This window comes from Phoca vitulina, unplaced genomic scaffold, assembly GCF_004348235.1.
Source record: "Phoca vitulina isolate PV1807 unplaced genomic scaffold, GSC_HSeal_1.0 scaffold44, whole genome shotgun sequence".
In the NCBI taxonomy this organism is placed as follows: domain Eukaryota; kingdom Metazoa; phylum Chordata; class Mammalia; order Carnivora; family Phocidae; genus Phoca; species Phoca vitulina.
The window spans coordinates 5,887,476-5,913,120 of NW_022589747.1; positions in this window are offsets into that span (position 1 = coordinate 5,887,476).

Genomic DNA, 25,645 nt, shown 5'->3' on the forward strand with positions numbered 1-25,645 from the left:
GAGGCTGGTATAACCTTAATATCAAAATTCACAGGCATAAAAAGAAAATAATCTGGTTACATGAATGAGCATGGAAGAGAAAATCCTGAATAAAGTATTATCAACCAAATTACATTTTAAAAAAGATAATACCTCATGACCAAATTAGACTTATCCCAGGATTACAAGATGGGTTTAATGTTTGAAACACAACTGATAGTATTTATCACATTAGCTAGTATAGTAATATGACTAAGGCAGAGGAAACATTTAGGGAAATGCAACATCTAGTAATGATAAAAACTTAGCCAACTAGGAAAGGGAGACAACTTTTAAAATTTCATTAAGAGTATTGGCCTGCACAAAAAATACTGTGAAATAATAAGAAATCTATAATTGCTTTCTGTCCTTTGTTCCTAACACACAGCTCTTAAAACCCCAATAGTTTCCTGAGTGATAGCAGAGCTGGGAGCATCTTTTGTTCCAATAGCTGATCTTTGACCCTGGTTCCTGACACAAGGCTCCTCAATTCCTTGAAATTTCCTGAATGATAAGAGGAGCTTTTGTTCTAATGAGACAACTTTTGCTCCTGAATAGCTTCAGCATGGGGCCTGGTCCCCAGAAAGACCAAGCCGTGGATAGAAGTCTGTAATATTCAGCCAGATCCTCCATCCTCCAGGGAGGGAAGAGGGGCTGGAGATTGAGTTAATAATCAGTCATGTCTACGTGATGAAGCCTCCATAGAAATCCAAAACAATCAGATCTGAAGAGCTTCTAGACTGCTGAGTGCATTTACAGGCTGGGAGGGTGGTTCACCCCAACTCCAGGGAGACAAGATCTCCTGTGCTTGGAACCCTTTCAGACTTTGCCCTTGTATCTCTTTGTCTGTCTGTTCATCTGTATCCTTTATTATATTCTTTATAATAAACTGGAAAGTGTGTTACCCTGAGTTCTATAAGCCATTATAGCAAATTACTGAACGTGAGGAGGAGATCATAGTAACCTCTGATATGTAGCCAAGTTGGACAGAAGTGTGGGGACCCTGCAGATCCACTACTTGTGATTGGAGCTGGAAGTGGGGGTCAGTCTTGTGGGACTGGACTTTAACCTGGGGGGAGTGCACTAACTGAGTAGTAGTGCAAGAATTGAATTGTAGGACACCCAGATAGTGTTCAGAGAATCGGAGAATTGTCTGGTGTTAGAACCCCCCCCCACACACACATTTGGTGTCAGAATGGTGAGTAGAGGAGACAGGGTTTCCTTTAAATACTATAGCAAAAGTATAAAATTAAGAACATTATTTTTAAAGAGTTTAGTTATTTACATGGAGTAAAATGGATAAAACTTAGCTTCATTTCATGTGTGTATGTATCTCTTTATCTCTGTATATCCATCTGGATTAAAATATAGAATATTTTGCCTAGCATTGTAGTTTTGTTATAGTTTTTGGTTTTTTAAACAGAAAGGAAGGTGAATTCTTGTCCTTTGATAAATGAAAATTGTTAATTTTAATGTAATCTAATTTATCAATTGTTTTATTTTAGTTCCTAATGGTCAGCTCTCATTTTTTACTTTTATTTTATTTTATTTTTTTTTAAGATTTTATTTATTTATTTGATAGAGAGAGACACAGTGAGAGAGGGAACACAAGCAGGGGGAGTGGGAGAGGGAGAAACAGGCTTCCCGAGGAGCAGGGAGCCCGATGCGGGGCTCGATCCCAGGACCCCGGGATCATGACCTGAGCCGAAGGCAGATGCTTAACAACTGAGCCACCCAGGCACCCTTACTTTTATTTTTAGTACATTTTATAGTTCATGGCTCTTATGGTCTGTTTAATACATATTTCCCTACATTCATACCATGAAGATATCACCCCCTATTTTCTTCTAGAAGAATTCTATTTTTGCCTTTCACTTTTAGGTCTATGATCCATCTTTATTTTCTCTTTTGTGTATGGTGTAAAGTATAATTTTTCATAATGGCAAATCAATGGGAATATGTTTATTAATCTTAAAATTAAATAATCAATTTTGTTGTGCTTGTACAAGGAAATACCACACAAGAGAGCAAATTGCTAAACTACCACTACAATGGTAAATGTCATAAGCACAACCCTGAGGAAGACACATTGGTCACAGAACAATCCATGAATTACATTTTCATTGAAGTTTTAAAGCAGAAAAAACTGAGCAATACATTTAGAGTTACCAAAGTCCTGTGTAAGAAAATCAGGGAAATGGTTATCACAGATTTCAGGAATGTTAACAGTTACTGGGAAGATGGAAAGGGGAAGTGATAGCAGAATGTAATAAGGAGGGCGCCTGGGTGGCTCAGTCGTTAAGCATCTGCCTATGGCTGAGGTCATGATCCCAGAGTCCTGGGATTGAGTCCCGCTTCGGGCTCCCTGCACCACAGAGAGCCTGCTTCTCCCTCTGCCTCTCTTTCCTCTCTGTCTGTCTCTCATGAATAAATAAATAAAAATCTTTTTTTAAAAAAGAATGTAATAAGGAGTCAATGAAGAGGCTGATCATTATCTGTTTTTCACACTAAGTAGCTGTTTTTCTCTTAACCAAATATATGTGAACTTAAAAAAAAAAAAGTGGGCTATCCATCATAATAAACTAGATATTTTAACAAACACACATGTAGGGAAAAATTCAGTGATAAAAGTGAAGAAAACAATAGAACAATATTTAAACTTGATATGAAAATAAATCTTGGAGATCTTTTTTGTTTTATTTTGTTGTTGTTGTCAGCACCTGAGAAAACTGCATTGGTTTTATCCTTCTGTAGAACAATTATTTTTTCCCTTTTACTCCATGAATATGTCAAATATGAAGTATCTAAATTCACAGATCCTTTCATTGCACTCGATAGCAGCAATAAGAAGGCAACGAATGAACAGGTTTGTAATAATTAAAACAGTCTTTTATTTCTATAAAAGAACTCTGGGCAAACCTGCTTCTTGCAAGTTCAGAAGCCCAAAGACACTAACATTGAATTATATCAACCTCTGGCATACATATCACTTTCCAATCTAGAGTTTTAAGATCCTCAACTTTGAAATTAATTACATTTAATGCTTTATTGAATTTTTCAATTACTGGTCACTCCTGGCCAGGACTCCTCTCTTGAATTCCTAGTGTGATATCACTCCCTTGTTTTTAAATGAGGGAAAATTGGCATCTGCCTTTCTTTTTTCATTAATGCAAGTAAGAAGCTGATTTCTGGCTACTCTGGAGCTGAAGTCACTTCTGAAAACAATGTTCTTTGTATCAGAGGTTCTCAAGCATTATTGCACATTTTGCACCCACCTCCCAGTTTTGAAAAATACCCATGCCTGATCTCACCCCAAGAAATCAAATTTAATTGTTCTGGGATGTGAAAAGGCCTGAGGAATTTTGAAAGCTAAATAAGTGCTTCTAATATTCAGTAAAGTTTGAGGATCACTGCTGTTCATTATCCTCCCCATTATCTGCTTATGGATATAGATATTTTAAAAATAAATAAATGATAATTCATTGTCAATGTCTAGTTATGATATCTGGGCAATGAAAGAAAGAAGCAAATACTAGAATAAAATCAGTGAGTGATTTTTAAATACAGATATTCAGTTTTTGCAAATTTTTATTATATTTGCTTTCAATTTAAGGAAACAGTAATTTTTTTCTTTTTTTTTTTTTTTAAAGATTTTTTATTTATTTATTTGAGAGAGAGAGAATGAGAGAGAGAGCATGAGAGGGGGAAGGGTCAGAGGGAGAAGCAGACTCCCTGCCGAGCAGGGAGCCCGATGCGGGACTCGATCCAGGGACTCCAGGATCATGACCTGAGCCAAAGGCAGTCGCTTAATCAACTGAGCCACCCAGGCGCCCAGTAATTTTTTTTTTTCTTTGATAATAATTTCTAATCTCTGGTTTCTGGATTATTGTGAGCCAGAAGATATAATATTTGTGAATTATTTAATCAGTAAATGACTCTCAATTGTCCAGAACCTTCTATGTAGTTCAATGAAACTGTTAACCTAGGTTGGTTCTGGCCTCTACTATTTTCAAAGGAGATGTTGTGAATGCCATCCAATCTGGAAATCCAAACCATAAAATCCAAGTGTGCAGAATCCATAGGAATGTCTTTGCAAAATGTCAAATAGAAAAAACAAGTACATAAATACTGGATCTTGAGTGTTTGTAATTGTTAGCAAATTACATTTGTGTGTTAATTCTAATGATAATAAAATTGCTAATTTTATTTTGCCTTATGCTGAGGTTATGCTAATTGCAGTCAATATCCCCTTGAATGATCTCAAACTGCTTAAGAGATACTTGTTCCTGTTATATATCAGTTTTAGAAATGAAGAAACTGAGGATTAAAAAGTTTACTTAATGTCATGTATTTCATTCATTTCAAATGTTATTTTAGCCATTGGAAAATGAAGAAAGGTTTGGCATTTTGCATGTATCTATTTATCTATCTATCATCTATCTATTTATCTATCTATCATCTCTCATGGACCTATGGATCCTATGTGTACTGCATTCTAAAGGTAAGCAGAGCAAGAAATATACACTGTTTTGAGGAAGGCAATTCAGATATAGAACAAATAAGACAGTAATACCACCATTTATCAAGTGTTTACTGTGTGCCTTGTATAACTTAAGTACTTAAGAGGTTTTATTTTATATCTTTTAGTAAACCTTCAAGGAAGTTCACGAAAACACCAGTCAGCAGGGGATAAGATTTTTAGATAGATGGATAGATATATAAGGGGGCAGTAAATTATGTCCTTCAGTCTTTTCATGGTGTAGATGTTCACTGAACTTTGAATATCTTCTTTTGGGTTGTAGAATTCTAACTTGTAATGAACTCATTCATTATATATTTGAGTTGGAAGAATGAATTAAACATAAAAAAAAAAATACTGGTAGCTTGAATGTTATGAAACAGACAACCAGGGAATGCACCTCCAAAAGCTCCAGCTTTGCACTTTTATAAAAGTGCTTTCCCAACCCAGGACAATCAGAGTTGAGTCAATTCACTGTTGAGTCAAGCAGAGAATGCATTGCTGAGAACTTTTCTAAATAGTTTTTTACTTTTAAATTTTTATTTTGAAATCACCATAGATCCGCATGTAGTTCTATATGAAATAATACAGAAGGATTCCACGTAGCCTGCACCCAGATTCCCCTAACGGTAGCATCTTGCACACCATAATACAATACCCCAGCCAGGAAATTGACACTGATACACTACTCCCACCTTATTCAGATTTTACCAATATTACAAGCACTGATGTGTGTGCAATTTTATCAAACGTTTAGATTCCTTTGGCCACCATCATAGTACAGATACAGAACATTTCTATCACCGGAACGATATCTCCTGCTCCTCTCAGAGCCACCACCATCTTACTCCCTTTCTTTCCCCACCTCCTGGCAACAAGTATAATCTATTCTCCCTGTCTGTATTTCTGTGTGTTTTAAAGGTTACATATATGAAATCAAATATGTAACATTTTTGAGGATGAATTTTTTTCACTGTGTGTAACTCCTTTGTGATACATCTAAGTTTCTGCTTCTATCAATTGTTCCTTCCTTTAAGGGCCAAGAAGGTTTCTATGGTATGGATGTACCACTGATGTTTTAACAATTTATCTGTCATAGGATATATGAGTTTTCAGTTTGGAGCCGTTTAACATAAAGGTGTTATGAACACTGTGCACAGGTTTTGGTGTGAGGATAAGTTTTCATTTCACTAGGATAAATGTCCAGAGGGGTAATTTTTGGGTTACACATTTACTTTGTATAAGAACCTGCCTTACACTTTTTCAGAATGGCAGTACCATTTTACATTCTCACTACAATGTGAATGGTTTTCTTGGTATTCTTGCCAGCATTTTGGTGCTTTTACCAAAATATTTTATAAGTAAGCCATCGTAATTAGGTATCTTGTGACATCTTATTGTGGTTTTAATTTGGAATTCCTAATATCTAGTGATTCTGAAACACATTCCATGTGCTTACTTGCCATCTGTGTATCCTCTTTGGTGAAATGTTTCCCCATGCTTCTTTTTGCCCAATTTCTAAATGAATCGCTCTTTTTTGTTTATTTTCCTATTGTTGAAAGAATATTTACTAGTATTTCACTTAGTTAAAATCTTTTCAAAGATTTTTAAAATCTTTTCTAAAGTTTATAGGAGAGAGTCCTTTATAAAGTAGATTTTAAGTATCTAACTTATCAAGCTAAATAAATATTTTGTTTATTAAACTTCACTATCAGTCTTTCCTCCACATTTCCATTGAGTTGATTGTAAATAAAGGTCTAGATATATTATACAAATTGGTATAAATTTATCAGGTGAGTTGAGATGTACCGTGGTTTATGTCACTAAACTCCTTATGAATTGGTAGTATGCAATCCGCAAACAGTATAGTTAGAACGCTATTGCTTTCTTTCATGAGTTCTGGATTTTTAAAAATTAATTTCACTTTGATGGCCTTTATTCATAGACAACTTATGGGATTGACTGAATAAATTTAGGGTTTCTAATGAGAATTGTGGTATAGATTTTCACCTTGTTCCTAAAGTGAAAACGATTTTTTTAGAGGGGGGGAGGGGTAGGGGGAGAGGGAAAGAGAATCTTAAGTATGTTCCATGCCCAGCACAGAGCCCGTTTTGGAGCTCAGTCTCATGACCCTGAGATCATGACCTGAGCCAAAATCAAGAGTGGGACACTTAACCGACTGAGCCACCCAAGAGCCCCTAAAAACAATGTTTTTGAAGAACATAATTATGCTCAGATAAAAATATTCTCTTTCCTACATTCGCCAGTAGTTAGGGATGGCTGTGGACACCACTGACAATTAATGAAACAGAATGGAAGCCTAAGAAATGCTGCAATCTGGTTACATCTTCTTTCTGAAATAGCTTTACCCCTTCAGAGGACTAAAGATGTGATGTCAGGCAAGTTTGGGCCTGGAGATTTCTATTAGGGGAAGTTTTAACTAACCGGTATATTTTCTTCTTGTAAGGACACCAGTTCTATTAAACCCTAAACTGTTATATCATGAAATTGTTGCAATCCCAGTGAATTCACTGGGTTGAAATATTTGCCTTAAACCACTTGAGCCCAGACCCCAAAGCTCCAGAATTTCTGAGACCCAGCTGTCAGTGTGGTGTCAGCCCTTACTGCTTTGCTCATTGATTATCTGGTGATATTTTGGGAGGGAAGTATACACTTCTAAGAATATTTTGAAATTTTGGGGCGCCTGGGTGGCTCAGTCGTTAAGTGTCTGCCTTCGGCTCAGGTCATGATCCCAGGGTCCTGGGATCAGGCCCCACATTGGTCTCCCTGCTCTGCGGGAAGCCTGCTTCTCCCTCTCCCACTCCCCCTGCTTGTGTTCCTGCTCTTGCTATCTCTCTCTCTGTCAAATAAATAAATAAAAGCTTTAAAAAAAAAAATATTTTGAAATTTTTATATCCTATAAGTTAGTTTCTGGTTCAGTCATAACTTCCAAATATATAACATTTTATTCAGGCTTCAGACAATAGTATATGCATCCATCAATTGCCTTTCAACTCAGCGTTGTTTTTTTTTTTTTTTTAATGGATCACACAGAGAATGTTCTCTTGACCATTGTGAAATCAAACAGGAAATTAATCATAAAAGACACAGGAGAAATCAAACACTTGGAAATTAACCAAAATATATTTAAATAATCCATGAGTTAAAGAGACAGTTTGAAATAAATTTTCAAATATATAGAACTAACCATGCAATTAAAGATACACATTTTCTAGGGGCACCCGGGTGGCTCAGTTGCTTGTGTCCGACTCTTGATTTCAGCTCAGGTCATGATCTCAGGGTCATGGGTTGAGCCCCACATGCGGTTCAGTGCTCAACAGGGAGTCTGCTTGAGTTCTCTCTCTCCCTTTCCCTTTGCCTCTCCCCTAGCATGCACTCTCTCTCTCTCTCTCAAAATAAATCCATATATATATATATATATATATATATATAATTGATCATGCAGTTAAAGATTTATTTTCTAGCCTCTTTTGCTTCTAGGTGTGGCCACATGTCTGAGCTCCAGCCAAAGGGACATGAACAGGTCACATTTGACCCTTCTCAGTTAAGTTCATACAAAGAAGAGCATGGTCCAAAAATCCTCTTTTTTCTTTTCCATGGCTAAAATATGGACTTTCCTCAATTACCCACCTGTCTGTTACATGAGAAAGAATTTTTGTTTTAAACATAGTTAATTTGATCTTTGTTAAAATATATGAACTTGAACTTTATTACATTTCAACTTGAAGATGTTACAGGTACATTCTCATAAGGAGAAAAATAAAGATAACACCTTGTAAACTGAAAATAATATAATTATTAGCAAACATTATTAGGAGGTACCTGAGTACTCTCCATAGCTTTTATTTGTCACTTAATCATAGTCTGGTACTGTTCTTTAAACTTTCATGTGTGAATGGCTTCTCAAATAAAGTAAAAGCTACTTTAAGCCAAACAAATATATGGGACTGAATGAAATTGAATCAACACATTAAATAATATGTGTGTCACAGATAAAGCAGTGTTGACAGGAAAATTTATAGGACTATGTACTTATATTAGAAAAAAAAAGGAGGCTCTAATTAATAGCTAAGTTCCTATCTCAGGAAACTAGAAAAAGTAGAGAAAAATAAATGTCGAGCAACATGCAAATGGAAATAATAAAAAACAGAAAGAAGGAAAGTTAAAATGGGAAAATAAGAGAGAAAATCAATGGACTGAAAAGTAATTTTTTTGAAAAATCAATAAAATTGATAAACTTCTAGAAAGATGGAAACAGAATAAATGAAGACACAAATAATCATTTTCAGGAACAAAAAAAGAGGCTATCACCCCATCCTGCATCCACTAAAAGGATGGTAAAGAAATACTGTGAACAACTTTACATACATATATTGCCAACTTAGTAAAATGGACCAACTCTTCAAAACTCATAAATTACCAAAATTAAGCAAAGATTAAATACATAAACTATTGTCTTAGAACCTTTAAAAGAAGTGGATTGTGAGAAAAGAAACTTCTATTCTTTAAACCACTCAGTCTGTGGTATTTTGTTACGACAGCCCTACCTAGCTGACTAATACAAAACCATTGTTTAAAAAGTCAACTCATGGTACATCCACTTTCTAGTAGTGGTCATTTCAACTACTGTAAACATTAAGCTTATTGTTGCTGCTGTCGTGTGCTGAGTAATCATTTGTTCATTTATTTTACCAATTAGTGATTGTGCATTTTTTTAAAGATTTTTATTTATTTATTTGACAGAGAGGGACACAGCGAGAGAGGGGAACACAAGCAGGGGGAGTGGGAGAGGGAGAAGCAGGCTTCCTGCGGTGCAGGGAGCCCAATGCGGAGCTCAATCCCAGGAGCCTGGGATGATGACCTGAGCCGAAGGCAGACACTTAACAACTGAGCCACCCAGGCACCCCAATGATTGTGCATTTAAGTCTGGAAATCTCACATGTGGATATAACGTCAACAAATATGAAGAGTAAGCTTTTGATCAGAGTTGCAATACACTTCCAATCCAGGAGCCAGAAGTTTCCAAATTAAAGAAGTGAACAAACAAACAAGAGTAGATTCCAATCCTCAGATTCATCCTCAATTCAAAAGGCTCATAGAAATACTTATAAGAGGATTATAATAATTTGTTATTAAATAACTGAGCCACCAGGTGCCCCCTTGATTCACTTTCTTGTTGTTCCTGGAAATATCAAAGATCTCAGAAAGACCACTAGAGATTAAACATTCTTCCCATAAAAAAAAAGCATAAGTACCACCTTGAAAAGTATCTACAGAGCCCCTATTTTGAACCAATGCCTGCACTATCTCATGAATTCTTTGGTTGAGATTTTTATGTCCTTAAGAATACTTCTAGCTCTGCTACCATCTAGAACTTTTCCCATTTGCTGTGACTTTTGTAATGTGCACTAGCAAGTGGCTTCAAGATAGCAAAATTTCATCTAAAATTTCATCACTTGGAAAGGAGAAATTTGTGGATGAAAGTCAAGGCTCAGTTTTTCTCTTTCTTGAATCAATTTTTCCAGTGATTTCTTAAGCAAAACAGAGGAAATTTTTGGCTAAAATATACAAAGAGGTATCAGGGACTATCCTGAAAACAGTGTCAAATTTAAAAGAGAAAACTTCCTATAATAGTTAATGGTGTTTTACAATAAGTCATTAGAAGTTTAGCTCTTCTGAACTGATCACTCACTAGTAGCTAGTTATTAGTCAGTAGCTAATTGTTGAATTTCACCTGCTGTCCAATTATATAAAAAAGAATCAAATGAGTTCTTGAGAAGAGATACATCTGTTGAATACGTTGACCATTTTTAATTTGTTTCTTGTTGACTCTTAAACTCTTCTTTCCACAGAATTTCAAAATCATAGACTACTCCAAAAGTGTGCTTTTTATTTTAAATTTTATTTTATTATGTTATGCTAGTCACCATACATCATTAGTTTTTGATGTAGTGATCCACGCTTCATTGTTTTCGTATAACACCCAGTGCTCCATGCAGTACATGTCCTCCTTAATACCCATCACTAGGTTAACCCATGCCCCCACCTGCCTCCCCCTACCACCCTCAGTTTGTTTCTCAGAGTCCATAGTCTCTTATGGTTCATCTCTCCCTCCAATATCCCCCCTTTCATTTTTCCCCTCTTTCTCTTAATGTCCTCCATGCTATTCCTTATGTTCCACAAATAAGTGAAACCATATAATTGACTTTCTCTGCTTGACTTATTTCACTTAGCATAATCTCCTCTAGTCCCATCCATTTTGATGTAAAACGTGGGTATTCATCCTTTCTGATGGCTGAGTAATATTCCATTATATATATGGGCCACATCTTCTTTATCCATTCATCTGTTGAAAGGCATCTTGGCTCTTTCAACAGTTTGGTTATTGCAGACATTGCTGCTATGAACATTGAGGTCCATATGGCCCTTCTTTTCACTACATCTCTGTCTTTGGGATAAATACCCAGTAGTGCAATTGCTGGGTCATAGGGTAGCTCTATTTTTTAATTTTTTGAGGCACTCCACACTGTTTTCCAAAGTGGCTGTACCAACTTGCACAGTGTAAGAGTGTTCCCCTTTCTCCACAACCTCTCCAACATTTGTTGTTTCTTGCCTTGTCAATTTTTGCCATTCTAACTGGTGTAAGGTGGTATCTCAATATTTGAATTTCCCTGATGACTAATGGTGATGAACATTTTTTCATGTGTCTGTTAGCCATTTGTATGTCTTCTTTGGAGGAGTGTCTGTTCATGTCTTCTGCCCATTTTTTGACTTAAGTGTTTGTTTCTTGGGTGTTGAGTTTGAGAAGTTCTTTATAGATTTTGGATACCAGCCCTTTATCTTTAGTGTCATTTGCAAATATCTTCTCCCATTCTGTGGGTTGCCTCTTTGTTTTGTTGACTGTTTCCTTTGCTATGCAGAAGTTTTTATATTGATGAAGTCCCAAAAGTTCATTTTTGCTTTTGTTTCACTAGCCTTTAGAGATGAATCTTGAAAGAAGTTGCTGTGGCTGACATCAAAGAGGTTACTGCTTATGTTCTCCTCTAGGATTTTGATGGATTCCTGTCTCACATTGAGGTCTTTCATCCACTTTGAGTTTATCTTTGTGTATGGTGTTAGAGAATGATCGAGTTTCATTCTTCTGCATGTGGCTGTCCAATTTTCCCAGCACCATTTACTGAAGAGACGGTCTTTTTTCCATTGCTTATTTTTTCCTGCTTTGTCGAAGATTAGTTGACCATAGAGTTGAGGGTCCATATCTGGGCTCTCTCTTCTGTTCTATTGGTCTATATGTCTGTTTTTTGTGCCAATACCATGCTGTCTTGGTGATCACAGCTTTGTAAATAGCTTGAAATCGGGCAACGTGATACCCCCAGTTTTGTTTTTCTTTTTCAACATTTCCTTGGCAATTCGGGATCTTTTCTGATTCCATACAAATTTTAGGATTGTTTGTTCCAGCACTTTGAAAAATGTCATTGGAATTTTGATTGGGATGGCATTGAAGGTATAGATTGCTCTGAGTAGCATAGACGTTTTAACAATGTTTATTCTTCTGATCCATGAGTGTGGAATATTTTTCCATCTTTTTGTGTCTTCTTCAATTTCTTTCATGAGTGTTCTGTAGTTCCTAGAGTATAGATCCTTTACCTCTTTTGTTAGGTTTATTCCGAGGTATCTTATGGTTTTTGGTGCCATTGTAAATGGAATCGTTTATCTAATTTCTCTTTCTACAGTTGCATTGTTAGTGTATAAGAAAGCAACTGATTTCTGTGCATTGATTTTGTATCCTGCCACATTACTGAATTGCTGTATGAGTTCTAGTAATTTGGGGTGGAGTCATCTGTGCATATAGGAACTCGCTTCTCAATTGGCAATCTGTGGTGAGTATGATAGGTTCTGCCATCTGAACAAATTCTACTTTGGCTGGAGGGTCATATTCTAGGGATAAATTGAAATCTGTTAAGGCATATCATGTCTGAGTGTTTCCTATTTCAATCTTCAGATATGACCTGCTAACAAACAAGATTAAATCTGGAGTTTTTAGGTGCTAATAAATCTGTTCAAGGCTTAGTCAGTTCTTAGAGGCTAGATCGTCATGGATTTCCCTTCTTTGGGTAAAGGAAGGATTGAAACAGCAGGATTTAAGGTGTCATCACAATGGATAGAAATGTATGGAGGATAAAATAATAAAACTCTGTATGAACTAATCCTGCATACTGAAAAATGTGGTAAATTTTCAGTAAACAGTGACAACTATATATCATAAGGGACCATAGTATTGAAGAAACACCCTAAAATTAAGTCAGCAGAAGCCTTCACTTATTTGGTCACTGCTACTACAGCCCTTGGACAAGATCTCTACTAATAAACCCATGAAGTCTTGGATGGTACTCAACCCAACATAGTAGAATTTTTTTTGTCCATAGCATGTCTTACACTTTGTGAGGATCTTTAAGATGTACTTAATTTGAACACAAATATATTGAAAGCTCAGTGTTCAAATTAGCTGTAAGCAGATTATGAACAGGAGAGTAGTCAGGGATCTCAGACATGCCATTGGAGTAGCATTTGTTTTGGAGATTCTGTTTGCTTAGTGCACCACATACTGTGAAGCTTGCAGAAGTGTCACAAAAGCAAGGAATCTGCAGTGAAGGGTCTGGTGGGGACAGTCACGGGGTGGGGCTGAAGACTCAGCTGAGGCAAGCTTGCGTGACAGCAGCAGAATTTGTGGTGGATATTGTCCTACTCTATCATTAACAGTTTTGCAAGGCTATATTTAATATTTAAAGAAATGTCTCCTTGTGAGTTTAAGGAAATAGAACTGTGATTCCTCCTCAGAGGAGAATAAACCTCATTAATGACCTACTTCACTTTTTCTCTTTCAGCTTTTTAGCTAGTATGGGGCATTTGTTTTTCCAATGTCCTTTTGTTTATATTATTTAAAGGTATTTTTACAAAACATTTTCCTCCTCTGGTGCTTCATGACTCCGGTGGCAGGATCTAGTTGCTCTAACTGTAAGGCCATCAGTATATTGTCAGGGTTTTTGCTTTGTTTTGTTTTGTCTTTGCTTTTGTTCTAAAATTCTGTCAAGATATTCTGTGAGGAGATCGACAACAGAGCTGTTTTACACTCAAGGATTTGCTTGTGTGTTCATTCCCTTACCTCTGGTTTAGTGTCATTCACAGAAAGCAAGTAAAGATCTGAGGACACATTTTCTCTAGGATCTACTCTTACATGCTGTCTAAAGGTGCTAAAGAGCCCATCTCTAATATTGTTGGAGACTTTGGAAATGGATTCGTGCCCAATCTATTTGTGGGAAAAAGATTTTGGAAAGAGTCTCCAGAATATGTTATCCAATATCTATGGCTTTTTCATCTCTCTGGATTTCTCTGCAATTTCTCGGTTTCTTCCCACTCTGCATGTTCCTTCCATTTTTCTTCTTTTCTTTTTCTTTTAAATCTGGGGTTTCTATTAACATCTGAAACCAGTGATAGAGAACTGATAGCCTTAGATTATATGTTCCTGGGACTACTCCAAATCCCCTCTGTAAATATTTGTTTATCTTGTTTAGGCTTTTGAAAGTCTTTGACCAACTGTCAGGTCAGAGTGAGACCAAGACTGAAAATACCTTGAGGGACTTGGCCTGTTATAAAGGGGATTTAAATATAAGAATTCATTGAGTTTTGTGGGTTCCTGGCTGAGCTGAGGAGCAGGTGGGTCAGAAAGAGGGAGAGGTAAAGGAAATTGAGAAGCATAAGATGGAGGAGAAGAAGAGTAAACTAAAGCCACTAAGTTCAAATTGTCATTTGTGGTGATCTAAAAGTGAAATAGTTTTAAACATTTTGATTGCCTTAACTAAAGAATTTTATAAGGAAGCAATTTGTGTATCTGAATTTCTTTTAGAAGCTTTCTCATTCCAATAAAAAAAAATGCAGGCCAATAAAAGGAATTTTACTTCCATTCTGTTCTAAAGAGCTTCTCATGAATAATTTTATTCTTATCAAAAGTTGGCCAAACTAGCACTGTAATGTTAAATTTTCCTTGATGTATTTAAGCTCTCTAGAAGGATAGTCACTGGAATTTGAATTATGGTATAAATTTATGTAAGAGGCAGGGGTCCAGTACAAAGAAGCCATTGACTTTTTTTTGGACTGAGGAAACCCAGAATTGTATGGTAACAGTTTGAGTAAAACATCGTTTATATGTCTTGTGTTTCAGAGTCTGACCTATTACCGGCTTTCACTGATCACAGACTCAACACCCTGTGATTCTCAGTAGTCAGAGGTGTAGGGAGAAGCTCATTCAGAACTAGAGCACATTCAGAACTAGAGAAAGTAAATGGATTAAATAATAGGATAATAGTACTCAACAGACTGATGATTTGCAAGATCGAGCTAAGGAACTAGCTCCCAAAATAGATGAAGAAAGATGAAAATAGATGAGGAGTTGGTAAGGAATACGGAAATTCATAAAAAGAAACTCGATGGCCTGCAGAGAAATAAATAAAGGTGTGAGACCATAGAGGATAGCCCAGATTAGAGCAACCCACCCAACGAGGCAGGAGAATGATGGAACACCCAGGCCAACCTCAAACACTATCAAAAGTCCTAAACACTCCAGAGACATTAAGCTGGCTACGTAAATAGTGAGAGATCACTGAGTTATCAATGGTTTACATGGTGATCAATGATTTCTTGACAGTAGCACTGGACAGAAGAAATCAATGGAACAATTCCTTCAAAATTCTAAGGGAAAATGATTTCTAATATATCAACTCAAATTAGCAAATAAGGATAAATGAGGATAAATATACGGTTTTTTTTTTACATCCAGACCCTTAGAATATTTCTTTTTTTATCATATATATGTATTGACAAAGCTTCTCTCCTGAACTGCTCTAGCTTCCTTGAACTCATGTTATAGTCTAATTGTTTGGGTCCCCCCACCCCCTAAAAATGTATATGCTGAAATCCTAATTCCCAAAGATGATGGTATTAGGAGATGGAGAGCTTTGGGAAATGCTTAAGACATGAGTGTGGAGCCCTTGCCCCTTCACCATGTGAGGACACAGTGGAAATGGCCATCTATGAACTAGGAAGTCCTCACCATACACTGAACCTGACGGGGCCTTAATCCTTGACCTCTCAGCCTTTAGAACTATGAGAAAACAAAAATGTGTATTATTTACAAATCACCCAGTCTATGATATTTTTGTTGTAACAACCCAAATAGACTAAGCTCTTTTCTCAACGAGACCCTGACATTTGGGTTTGCATGTTTGTCTCCGCATTGTCCAATATCAGCAAGAATCCTGCTCCGTCAGTTTGGCCAGAATCCCTCATCCTCCATGCCTGCTTGCTCTCAATATCTGATGGGGTTCCTTATCCCCTACCCCCAGGTGATGTCTCCACACCCCTGCTTGCCTTTGGCAAGTACCCTGTTCTGTTGGTTTAGCCGGAACCCCCAAGTCCCTGGTGTTTCCTCTTATGTTTCCCATCCACTGGCCCCACCCTGCTCTTTCACTAGAAACTTCCACTTTTCCACACTGTATTTGCAGTAAAGGCCAATCTCTGTCTCACTGCAATCCCACTGCAGTGGCCCCTACACCTGTCATGCTAGAACACCTGAGTAAGGTCTTTCGTACCATCTCTAAAAATGTCCTGGCACTTTGGTTAACACGTAGTACATATGTGTGCATGTATCCACCAAATTTGGGAGGAAATATGGGAAAACATTATTTCATAAGACATATGAACTAGAAATAAAGACATTTTTAGAAATCCAAAGCTATTTGGACTTTTAATTTTATTCTGTTTTTCTTCTAGTACCAGGACTTGAAAGCATCAGTTTACATTGTAATCTAGCTGTTTAATCCCGGTACTGGTTCTGCAGTGATATTTACTATTGACCCAATCATAACTGTGGGAAACTGAACGCCACAATGACCACTGGTGCATGTTCGCTCAGACTCCGAGATCTCTGAGAAAACTCGAGGTTGCAGGGTTAAAAATAACCCGAAAGGATCAGAGTGAAATGCCCTTGGGACGTGTGTGGTCTGTTCTAAAATACGCAGCAGAAGATGTTTAGTAGACAGGAAGCCAGCTGTGAACAGCACACTGGGCATTCCCTTCTTTGTTCTCTTCTCCTGTGTTAAGGTCCGAGTACAATGGTGTTTACAATTAATTGATCACAGCCAGTTACAGATTTCTTTACTCCTTCTCCACTCCCACTGCTTCACTTAACTAACCCTGTGTACGTGGAAGAATGTGCCTTATTACGCCCCTGCTGTAAATCATTATAGGTCTCTATCGTTGTAGAAGGTATATAAGATTATGGAAAATAAACCTCGGGACCTGGGGCTGATTGCTCGGGGTCCCCTGTGCCTCGCTCTACTGTCGTTTTTTTCCTCAGTTCCTTTGCCTCCCCAGGTCCACGACTCTCCGAGGTTGACACATAACACTACATGTACTGTTTTATTAAGCTAAATAATCATATTCATATAAGAGAAAAAGACTGTGTTCTGACTAAAGAAGAATTTATCTGTTTTTATTTATCTTAAATTTTTTAAAGATTTTATTTATTTATTTATTTATTTGACAGAGAGAGGGCACACAAACAAGGGGAGGGGAAGGTAGAGGGAAAGGGAGAAGCAGGTCCCCCCGCTGAGCAGGGAGCCTGATGTGGGGCTCGATCCCAGGACCCTGGGATCATGACCTGAGCCAAAGGCAGATACTTAACTGACTGAGCCATGTAGGCTCCCCCTTATCTGTTTTTAAATCTAGGTAAATGTCAAGACGATAGCATGACTTACAAAACTTATAGTTAGCAGAAGTGTCCAGAACTTCAGTTTTATTTTTTTTTCTTAGAGAACAAATTCAAAGGACTATTTTAAAAAATAGTGGTTAATTAAGAAGTTAGAATTTAAATGTATTATTTAAAGTTCTAATATCAGTAGCAGAGCAACTAAAAATAGCCCCAAAACTAAAATATGTAAGGATTGATTTTTCTCCAGGAAGAGGAAATTATGGTTGATTTAAAATATTTCTAAAGTGTGTTGTTTTATAACTAGAAAATTTTTTAAACCCTAATTTAAAAAGTAAATTTTTACAAAAGTGGAATTATATGGAAGAGAGCACTATAATCTATATTGAATTATATACTCTGCTTATTTTCATTAATACGCTAATTTTGATTTGTCTTGCCCACATATGTGAGCATGTAATGGGAAAGAGATGATGATCTCGCCTCCTTTCTGTGAATCTATTTCTATAAGCAGTAAGACAAATTGACTCAGTTCCCAATGTTTATTCTATGGAGAGAAAGTTTTGCTCAGCTTGTACGTCATGTTAAGAGAGGTGAATTACATAACCCAAATGTTGGCTAAGGTCACCTTGCTTTTTTGCAGTTTAAATCAAATTGGCTGTATTACCCAATTCCTCTGGGTCTTACATGGTCCATGGTCATTTCTGCCTCCTCCATTCCTCTTAATATCACTTTTGCTTTATTTCAGGTGACTGTCAATTCTCTTTACTTTATTACGCAGAGAAACTGAGCTTTTCATTTCGTACTTATAATGGGTCTGCCTTTGTATATCAAAAGACTCTTTAAAGCTTCCGCTGAAACAAAGAAAGGACAATGGGATCCGGGCCTGGCATTTGGGCAGCAAAGAAGAAATATCTGTAGCTTTGAAATGTGAAATTTTATACTCTTTCCTCACCCTCAAGTTTCTCTAAGTGGAAGGAAACACCGTATGTCCCCATATGTCCAGGGTAAGTTTCCAGATGCGTGGCATTGTGCCGCCTGCCAGCGCCCTGCGCCACATAGAAAACAAAAAAAAGCCATAGTCGGTTTCTCTGGTACAAGTCATTCTGTCCGTTGCACTACTGCTCACTTATTGCACAAGTGATGCTTAGCAGGCGGCATCAGGATGCACATGCAGCAAGGTTTCAACCTGACTTACAAAGGAGACATGGAATTGGAAATAACATGTGCTTGGGTATATGTGATAAGCTGGTTTTGAAGCCCATTGGAGTGTGAAGCTGTGAAGACTTCTTGCAGAGTATTCATTTTAAGGGAAGAGAGAGTTGGACAGCCAGGGTGGACTGGGGGCAGATTTTTGTCTGAGTTGGTCCCAAGCCTGGCACATAGTAATCAGGCGACAAATACTTGTGTGAAGGGATTGTACTGTGTTTGCACTTGTCTTCTAGCTCAGCAATCTCCTGACTTGATTTCTGAACTCATGTGGGCATGTTAAAGTAACCAGATTGGACCCAAGGTGGAGTTGTTCCTATGAAGCTCCACATCAGAAACCAAACCTAACTAAATGTCTGTGCTTGGCGATCCCAGAAAATGGAAGACCTAGGCCAGCCCATGAGGTCTTGTCGGCTCAGCCCAAGTTCCCTGACCTGCTCCAAGACTTCCCTTTGCTCCATATAAGGACCGTAACCCTGCTTTAACCAATCAGCCAATGCCCAAGAGAACTTTCTTGTTCCTGCTCACTTTGATCTGTAAAAATCTCTGGGCTTGTACAGCTTTTTGGAATTCCTTTCTATCTGCTGGATTGAATGCTGCTAGATTCATGAATCACTGAATATTGCCAGTGAGATCTCTAACACTGACTTAGTTGAATTTTGTTCTTTAATTAGCATTAGGGTCCAGGCAACATGGCGACCTTTGAGTGGGAGGGGAGCATGCACAGTGAAGGGCACATAATCTCCCACCCCCCATCAGAAGGGTGGGTAGCTTTACACCTGGTCTCTATCACATTAGTAGGGGAGAGGTACGTATGGAGAATGTGGTGTCCATGGAAAGAAGCATATTACTCATTTCCCACCACCATAATGCCACCCCCTGCGAGCAATTAGGGAGCGTCCTTCTTGTAAATCTGCTTCATTCTACTAACACCTTTTCACTTTGTAACATAATATTAAACATAATGTTTTCAACATATTTGTAAAACGCGACCCCAGTTTTCAAAGAAACCTGTGGCATCATATAAAACAATTAGAATCAGGGGCACCTGGGTGGCTCAGTTGGTTAAGCATCCAACTCTTGATTTCAAATCAGGTCATGATCTCAGGGTTGTGAGATCGAGCCCCGTGTCAGGCTCTATGTGGGGTGGGAATCTGCTTAGGATTCTCTTTCTCCCTCTCTCTCTGTCCCTCTCCCCCTCTAAAAAAATAAAATAAATAAAATACAATAAAACAATTAGAATCATAATACTGTTTTGTGAAATAAGAGTTGATCTTCCCTGAAATAATTAAATGTTATGAACATAGAGTGAGAACTTCCAGGGTTGACAAATATGAATTTGACTGCTTACTATTGAATAATTCATTCTGAGGATATAAAATGTAATTCTATATTTGTTTTAAAAATATATATTTTCAAAAGATTTATACCCCAATATACCAAAAATTCTCTTGGGAAATTTAGGTGTTTTGTTTTCCAGGATGGAAAATTTACATCAAATAAAGAAATCCATTGGCAATCTTGCACAAGATTAAAAAATTAAGAAAAATAACAATAACGGCAATGCTAATATTCAGAATCCATTTAGTCTTTTGTAGAGACACAGGGAACCAGGTACTATTCTGTTTTTAATGTAAATTGACTCATTGAATCTTCACTACATACTCATTAGAGAGTCACTTGTGTTTTTCTCCTTTTACACGTGTGTGAGCTAAGGGACAGAGGGCTGGCAACCTGGCTCCAGGGTCTGAGTCACTAAATGAGTGACAATACCTTTCATTTCTCATTTTCATTTCCTCTACAGCGAAGGGACAGAAATGTTATAAGGGTAAAATGAGATGCTGTAAACTCCATGCATCCAATGGAATATTGGTACTTAGAGGCCAAAATGGAAGACGTAGAATGGAAGAGGGATGACTGAGCAATCCTGAACTCTTTGAGGGGTAGGGGGAAGTAGTCACCTAATAGGTTACTTTAATTTGCACTGAGTTTCTGGCCAGGCCTTGATGACTGTCAACTGACAAGCACTTTCAGACTCAGGTCACTTGTTGCTTTCTTCCTCTTGCCCGGTAATTAGTTTATTACTAAGATAGAAACCAGTGATGGTTTCTCTCCCCTGGAAATCTTTCAATGATTTCATTTGGAATTTCAAGTATCTGAATTATGTTTCTAAAGCTGAACTGATATCTCATATCTATAAAACAAAACAACAAAAGCAAAACTAAAATTTCAATCCCATTAAATTATTGGAATGGATTTGGGATGCAATAGTTCTCTCCCTTTTAAGTGAAAAGTAAGGTCAAATAAAAATAATTTCTTACCTTTATGGACATAAATGAATACAAATATGCCAAAAGTCCTGCAATATCCATAAACAATTAGAGGAGCTCCTTTTCTTAGGAAAGGCAGATCATTTATTTATTTTGCTTTCAGTTAGGTAATAAAGATTCCCAAATAAATTTATTAAGTGAGTCCATTTTTTTCAATCTGAGCAAATGTGCTTTGTTAAAAAAATATAATATAGTGAGTTAAGATAATTTTGCTATTAGTATTCAAGGTCAAAAATATTAGCAGAACCTGCAGAGAAGAAAGATTCAATATATCTGTCAAAAATATAAACTTTACCATGAATAGTTGCTTATCACAAATTGGCTTGAAGTATCGAGACATTAAGCATATGTTCAGTGGGGCTTACACATCAAAAACTTGCACACAATCTGTTCATGTGAATTGTGTATTGAAGACATTGGGGTGATTAGGTGTACTTAATGAACAAGGGATTTAAGGAAACTTTGTTGAGCATGAAAAGTGCACAGGTCAGGAGGTCTAACTGATGAGAAATGGAAACATTTTGTCAGAAGTTCAGTGTGAGAGATGGACCCATCTCCAACTCAGTTTGATCTCTTCCATTCTGCCCTCCCATCTGTGGCGTTCTGGAGACTGTTTTGATGGGCTCTCATTACTAAAAAGGCCTGCGTGCCATGTTGAAAAGAGAATTGACTTGGAGAGCTTGTTGCTATGTGCAGAATGAGGGGAATGAGGAATTCGAAGAAACTTTTTACTTTTTCTCTGTATGAAACTTTCAGCTCACTTCTCAGTGACAGGAACTTTATTTTAAGGCAGCTTCTTTTTTTTGATCATCCTCAGGGCATTTTCAACATAAAAATTTAATTCAAATCAAAGTATTTACAGAAAACTGAATTTTAGTTTTGATACTACTATTCAGTAGCCAAATGATTTTGTGTATATTGCCTAAACTTTAAAACAATGCAAAACCTATGTACAAATTGAAAAATTCATACATTCACTCATATATGAAGCTCATTCCAGGCTTGGAATTCTAAGGTCAGATTGTTGTGTGTGAGATTGGAGACCATTTAATTTCTATGAATGCATTCTCCCAAGATTAAAGGCCACGTCTGCCCAGATCTAGCCAGGAAAGTGGGAATGCATGATATTATGTATTTCTGACATAGGGTATTTAATATAGGGAAAAGCAATATAGGTTTTGAAAAGCTGAACCAACAGGTACTGCTGTGTTTGCACCTTTAAGGAGACCGCATTTTGTGCCAGACACTCAAAGGATTAAAATAAAACAAAACAAAGTTAAATAAAAATAATAATAATTAAAAAAAAAACCAAGATGGGGACTACCGCAGCTGAAACCTCATGGTCAGGAATGAGAATACCAGAAAGAAGTACCTTCTCCCCTCTTGCCCCCCTGAGTCTCCCTCTAGAGGGTCCCCACTGGCAGACTCCTAACAGAAAGCCCACTGCCCGGAGAGTGTGAGAAATGGAGTTTCAGCAGCTAATCCAGCCTCCCAGAAGACAGGGTAAGTCAGGGCAGGATTGTATCTGAGAAAAACAGACACAGAACCACATATCTTTTCTCCAATGAGTCTACCTAACAATCAGTGCTCAGAACACAGAGCCCTCAGTTATTTATTGCCTTGTGTGAAAACAGTGAACCTAATACGGCAAGTAAATAATGAGAGGAAGAAAGAACTCTGCCATCAGTTGGTCTATAGGATGAGTAATATACTCAACATTTTATAGCCTATGTGACCGACGCTGTCAACAGAAGCCCCAATAAATCAAATACATATAAAAGTTAAATTATCTTTCACTGAAAGAAGAAGAGGAAGAGGAGAGAGAGAAGAGAGAATAGCAGGTAAGACTATATAAGTATACAAGACAGAGGCCTTTGGTTACCTAGGAGTATATTTTTGTCCCTATAACATATAGGAGAGCATAATTTGCAGGAAAAAAATATTGAATTTTAATCAAAAAGTTTTTTTTTTTAAAGTGATGGAGTGAAATCATTAATAATAGACTAAGTGGATGCCTTCTGACATGAAAATTGTGCCCTGTGGATTAATTATAAGAAAAAAATGTTTTCATTCTTAATGCGAGAGCTGATAAATGGCCAGCGGGGTTAACACTGGGATTGTGTTGCTCTACACAAACCCCCCCATCCATAAGCTTAGCATTGCTGCGACTCTGGGCTGCTGATTTTATTCATGTGATGTTTAAAGGTCTTTTACTCTCTCTGTAATGCATTATTCAAATATCTAATTTCATAGTTTTTTTTTTTTTTTTTTTTTTTTTTTCCCAGCTTCATTTACTTGGATATAAACAATTGCACCATCGTTGTTGTGTTCAATGGCAATTTTTTTTTTTTTTTTTTGGTATGAGACCAAAGCTTATGCAGAAATGAAATACATGAAAAATAAAAGAAGAGGTATTTGAGCTGAAATGCAGGGGAAAGCACCGTGCTTCTTGTGCCCAGCCTCCCATTTGCCTCGGGCAACCCTGGAAACTCACCTCAGTGCCTGAGGGTGATGAGGAAAAGAGCTCTAGATCCATTGCCCCAAAAAGCTCCCTGCTACATTAAGGACTGCAGGACATCCGCACAGGATCACTAGTTAAATATGCAATAGCACCTAAAAATTTTAAAAATACGAATCTGTAATACAACCAACTTAAAGGTGATTACTTTTGCCCTTATTACATTATTTCTAAATTAAATTTTAAATTAACTTGCGTTTTCGTGAACAAAAGATGAGCCAGTTGAAAGTACTCTGATACAAGCATAAGAAGATCACTGTCCTGTTCTGGGTCTTCCAAGTCATGAGTAGGCTAATGAGATCTAGTTCCGTTGAGGATTTAATTATCCAGGTAATGTTGCCTCCTATTTTCTTTTGACTTTAATTTTTAAACTCTGCTTTTTAAATTTTAACATTCAATAAATATTTTAAAATTACTTTATTGCAGTTGAGGCCAATTCTGCTTATTGTGTCGGTAGAAGTGTGGTTACAAGTGGTTATGCTTTGGGCGTTTAAGCAAGGTTATTCTTCTGGGTCCTCAGGCAGCAGGTTTTACAGTATTTATTCTTTTAGCCAGGACTAGGGATTGTCCTGGCTTGATTCTCAACCATGATCATTTTAGGATTAATAAATGTCTGGGCACTTCTAGAGAATCAGTGAAGCAGCCTCCCGATCTGCACTCACAAGGGTCTCCTTTTCTAGAACTTTTCTTAAGGGAAATACAAGTCAGTTGAGTGCATTTGACTATAAAATAAAAGTGAGGTTGGCACTGTCTCAGTCCAATGGACTGCCCGCCTAGTCCCCTGTGAATATTTACCCAGGTCTGAGGGAAACAGGCTTTGAGAGAAATGTCACGTTACTTTTCACAAAAATCTGTGTGAGATGTTAACTTTTTTTTTTTTTTAAGATTTTATTTATTATTTGACAGAGAAGGAGACAGCGAGAGAGGGAACACAAGCAGGGGGAGAGGGAGAGGGAGAAGCAGGCTTCCCGCAGAGCAGGGAGCCCGGTGTGGGGCGACTTCCCTGGGGGCTTGGTGGTCCCTCAGAAACAGTCGCGGGAAATGCCAGAGGAAAACCAGTGTTTCCTCGACCCCCAAGCATGTATTTATCTATTGTAACTGCCCCACCCCCCCTCACAGCGATATCAGCCCCTTCAAGGTCCTCACCTATCATCTGTCCCCGGCAATGGAGCCCAGTTTCTGTCACACACCCATCACACCAACATTTCTTAAATTGAATGTAGGAACAAGGCCTGTTACTTCAGGACGAATCTTGTTTAACATGTCTTCTTTTTTTCCTGTTTTTTAAATAATAGTAGTGGATATATGTATTATTTCAGGCTCACGACAACGTGAGAAAGACGTAAGGGAGCAGGCAGAGGGTGCTGAAGGACGAGCCCATGTCACAGTCCCCCATCACTTACGGGCACCATCTCATTGGTACAATTATCATTTTATAGTGTAAAATATATGTGACATAGAAGTTTACCATTTTTAAGGATGGCACCAGGAGCATTCACATTGTTGTATCACCTCCCAAACTGAAACTCTGTCCCTTTTAAACAGTAACTCCTCATGCCCCCACCCCCAGCCCCTGGCACCCACCATTCTACTCTCCATGTATGACTCTGACTCCTCCCGAGCCCTAATATAGCTGAAATCACACAGTATTCGTCCCCTGGTGCCTGGTTTATCTCACTTGACATAATGTCCTCATGGTTCATCTACCTGTAGCAGGTGTCAGAATTCCCTTCCCTGTGAGGCTGAATGGCATCCCATTGCGTGAATGGACCACATCCTGTTTATCCATCTCCTAACACATAATTCCCTTGTTTACACCTAATCGTATTGCTCAAAAAAAAAAAAAAATTCTTTGGCATTTTTCTCAGAATAAAATCCAATATCATGGGACTATTTTCAAACTTCCAATTTCTTGCAAAACTTACCTCCTGATGTCACTTGCCAGAGCTTCTATTCTAACCAAACATTTTTACACTATTCCACATCCACACTGTACACTATTCCACATCAAAATACAGTCCCATCTTATAAGGTCCTCCTTTATCCTCTTATCTGCTTAAATTATATTCACCATTTTGATGGCACTCGAAGCCCACCTCCTCCAACAAAGTGCCCCTGTCTATTTGAGTCAGAGGCAAGAATTCCTTATGCTCAGAGAGGGAAACAAACCACGAGGGACTCTTAACTCTGGGAAAGAAACTGAGGGTTGCTGGAGGGGAGGTGGATGGGGGGATGGGGTAACTGGGTGATGGGCATTAAGGAGGGCA